Genomic DNA, 4,498 nt, shown 5'->3' with positions numbered 1-4,498 from the left:
TTATCTTGCTGCTCTTTTTCAAGGAGGTTTAGACGTGTCATTAAATTGTTAGTTTCAGATCTCTCCAATTTGTTGATGTAGGAGCTCAGAGCTATAAACTTGCCTCTGAGTACTGCCTTTGCTGTGTCCCAGAGGAGCTGGTATTTTGTGTGTTCATTTTTGTTGAATAGCATGAACATTTGAATTTCCTTTCTAATCTCTTCCATGACCCACTCATGATTCAGCAGTGTGTTGTTCAGCCTCCATGTGATACCGGACTTTCTTTGGTGGCTTTTGGTGTTGAGTTCTAACTTTATTCCCTTGTGGTCAGAGAGAATGCAAGGTATAACTTCAATGTTTCTGAATTTAGACAAGTTTGCTTTGTGGCCTAAAATGTGGTCTATTTTAGAAAACGTTCCATGTGCTGCTGAGAAAAACGTGTATTCTGATGCTGCTGGGTGAAATGTTCGGTAAATGTCTGTTAAGTCTAGTTGATCTATGCAGCTGTTTAGATCTGCGGTTTCTCTGTTGAGTTTTTGCCGGGTTGATCTATCTAGTGGGGAGAGTGGTGTGTTAAAATCCCCAACAATTAATGTCTTTGGATCTATATGGGATTTGAGGGAAAGTAGTGTTTCTTTGATAAATTTGGGTGCTCCATTGTTTGGCGAATAGATATTTAGAATTGTAATATCCTCCTGAAGGAGAGATCCTGTAATTAGTATGTAGCGACCTTCTTTATCTCTTTTCACGAATTTTAATTTGAAGTCTATTTTATCTGATATTAAAATTGCAACTCCCGCCTGTTTATGGGGGCCGTTTGCTTGCTAGATTTTGTTCCAGCCTTTAACATTGAAAATGTGTTTGTTTTTACGGGCAAGATGTGACTCCTGCAGGCAGCAGATAGAAGGGTCTTGTTTTTTAATCCAACTAGACAATCTATGTCGCTTAATTGGAGAGTTCAGTCCGTTAACATTAAGAGATAGGACTGAGAGGTATTTGGGAGTTCCTGCCATGTTATCAACCTTCTTGGGGGCTGCGAAAACTGGGTTCTTCCTATGGTTCTTGGATTCTCAGTTTGGGTGCAGTTTCTTGGCCTTTATTGCGGTCTTGTTGGTTTTCTATGTGTAGGACATCTTTAAGAATCTTTTGTAGGGCTGGTTTGGTGGAGATGTATTGTTTCAATTTTTCTTTGCTATGGAAGGTTTTTATTTGGCCTTCAGTTATGAAGGAGAGTTTAGCTGGGTACAGTATTCTTGGTTGATAGTTGTTTGTTTTTAGGGCATGGCATACATCATTCCAGGCTCTTCTTGCTTTGATTGTCTCTGCTGAGAAATCTGAGGTGATTCTAATTGGTTTCCCTTTATAAGTGATTACCCTTTTCTCTCTGACAGCTTTAAGGATCTTTTCCTTGTTCTGAGTTGATCCTGTGTGGATTATAATGTGACGGTGGGATGTCCTATTCTGGTCTGGTCTATTTGGGGTTCTAAAGGCTTCTTGTATCTGGACAGGCCTATCTTTTTGCATGTTTGGGAAGTTCTCTGCTAGGATCCTGTTAAACAGATTTCCTAGACCATTAACTTCTGTTTCTAGGTGCTCCTCTACACCCATTATCCTTAGATTAGGCCTTCTGATGGTGTCTTCCAGGTGTTGGATAGATCTATCATATTTCTTGGACTTGTCTTGGATGGTTGTATGTTCTTTCTCTATAATATCTAGGCTGTCTTCAATCCCTGAGATTCGATCTTCTGCATGGTCTAACCTGCTGTCAAGACTCTCTACTTTGTTTTTTATCTCTTTTCCTTCTAATTGGTCAGCTTTGATGGCTTCAAGTTCTTTGTTGAAGCTCTGTTTTAGGTCTTGTATGAATTTCTTTACTTCCTTAATTTGGTGTTCAGTGTTTGTCCTCGAATCACTTAGTTGATTGGTTATGGTTTCTTTGGGCTCCCATTCCTTCTGTTGGGTTCCATTCAGCATTCCCTTTGTGGTCTCCCTGACTTCCTTCAGCTCTTTGTTAATGGATTCCATGAATGCCTTTAGTGATCTTTGTGTGTTCTCTACCTGGTCTCTCAATTCCTGTATTACTCTTTGATTAGCTTCCTCCCGTTCGTGGGATTCCTGCAGATCTCTTTGAGTGTTCTCAGCCTGCTCACGCCATTCCTCGCTTTCTCTTTGAGTATTCTCAAGTTGTTCACGCAAATCCTGTATCAGTTTTTGAGTAGCTTCCTCACGCTTATGATATTCCTGTATAAACTTCTGGGATGCCTCCTCTCTCTCCCTATCACGCTCATACAGAGTCCTTTGTACGTTGTCAAACTTTTCATTTATCATGTTTGCCAGCAGTGTTTGTAGAGCTGTTTGGGAACTCTCCTCTGGATTATTCATTATCTGTTCTAACCCCTGATTATCAGGATTGGGAATTGAGATACCCGAATTTGCCATTTTTCTTGTGTTTTTCCGGCTTACTCTGCCCATTTGAGATGAAGATAGCACCAGTTTTGTGCTAGAACACTATCTTAAGGCAACCATCAACCAAAGTTTGCATTTGTACAGTCAATAGTCTACAGATACAATCTAGTTCAACAGATACATATATTCTACATCAAACAACTATATGTTAAAGGACTTCGAACCGCAGAGAAGAATTTGGAAAACCAGAAATTATTAGGGTTAGGGAGAGATGTGGGTAAAAAATAGGAATAGATTGGTGTGGGGAGGCACAGGGAGAGTTAACTATGTCCTAATCACAATGCAGGAAATAGGTTGTGTAGGATGTAAGTAGAGAGAGAGAGAAAAAGAAGAAAGGGAAAGGGGAATGAAAAGAGACCAGAAAATAAAATAGAAACGTAAAAATTAATGTTATTTTAGAGATTAAAAGACCATCTATTTATAGAGGAATATGAGTATGTTGAGAGAAAGGGAGGGACATAGAGGAGATGAGAAAAACTTTAAAAAAATGCTTAAAATATTATATACGTATAAAGAGGTAGTACTGCTATTAATGAATTTAAGTCTCAGAGGTTTTGAATTGAGTAATAAGTTTGTGGATTAAGTGTGTACACAATGGGGGATAGGGTCTACTGGTTAACTACGGGTTTATCTGAGGATGTGCAGGACAAGAGTTAAGTCACATAAAGATGCACAAAGAGGAAAAGATGGAAAGGATAGGAAAGTGAGAAGAAAAGATCAGAAGTTCAGTAGAGCTAGAAAAAAAAACAAAAAGATAATTAAGAATGAAAGAAAAATAGAAAGAAGACAAGAAAAGAAAAGAAAACACACATTCACATATTCCTAAAATAAAAATCATAAGAGAAGAAAAAAAAAAGTTAATGGAAAACAATTATTTTTTCAGAAGAGGCAAAAATTAAAAATTAATAAAAGTTTTAGAAAAGCAAAAAAAATTTTATATATATATAAGGTAACAAAAAATGAAAAAAAAAAAAACCAAGAAAAAGAAAAAAAAAGAAAAGAAGAAGAAGAAAAAAAAAGTTCTTTGATTTTTTTTTTTTTTTTTTGTGAAGGGTGGGAAGGGTCCTGTATCTCCCTTTTGTCTGTAATCAGAGTCTGGTTGGAGTCTCTGGTCAGCTTGAGGTCCTGTGGCTTGATTGGTTTCTTAAGTCAGTTTGTTGGAACAGGCAGAAAAATGCTCTGCTTTACCCAAGATTTTGAGATCCCCCTCCCAGGTTAGTTTACTGGGAGGGTGATCTGCTTTGAGAATCACAAAAGAGGAGGATGCAGTGGTGAGGCTAGGTTCTGGGTAGAGTTGAGGCCTTTCAACGAACAGTAGCTTTTCCCTGGGGCTATTTTGTGAAAAAAAAACTCACAGCACCCAGCCTGGAGCCATTCTCAGGGTTTCTGTTTTTCAATTGATTGTGGAGGCTGCTAGAGGGCGGGGCAACCTCTGGCTCTGGTTACCCGGTGAGGAGAGCCACTCCAATGGCTGGCGCCTGAGCTGGGTGACTTTTCCCTGGATGGAACTGAGTCTGTGAGGTCACTTCGCCGTTAAGTTCTTGTGACCTGCTAAATGACTAGTTTTATTCCAAGGCCTGAGTTGGAGCTAGCCGCTCCTCCGAGCTTTGTCGGTTTCCAAGATGGAGATCACCGGTGCTGGGGGGGGAGGGGTGTCCTTCCCTCCTCTGCTCCCAGAGGAGGAGTGAGGAAGTGGGGCTTCTACTCACGCGGAGTCTTGGATCTCGGGTCTTCTCTGGTCTGCAAAGTGCAGGATGAAGTTGTCCGCTCCTTGTCGGTTCTTGCTGGTGTTGAATAGAATCCGCTCGTCCGCTGCGTCTTGCTCCTTCGTCCCGGACTGCGTCTCAGGTATGCCTCCGCGGTGGTGGTCGCCGCTGCAACCCTGCCGCCGCAGCGGCAGCTGCTCAGATGTGTCTGCTTGGCTTCCCCTCTCTTGACTAACTCTCTGTCCTGTGATGGCACACTTGGTGTGATTCTCTGGCTTGGGACTGTTCACTGGAACTCTGAAACTGTTTTCTATGCAAGAGCTTGTTCAGATTCCAGCTTCTCCTCC

This window comes from Dipodomys spectabilis, unplaced genomic scaffold (assembly GCF_019054845.1).
Source record: "Dipodomys spectabilis isolate Male_0828 unplaced genomic scaffold, ASM1905484v1 ptg000070l, whole genome shotgun sequence".
Lineage (NCBI taxonomy): Eukaryota > Metazoa > Chordata > Mammalia > Rodentia > Heteromyidae > Dipodomys > Dipodomys spectabilis.
Note: the sequence above shows the minus strand (reverse complement) of the source record.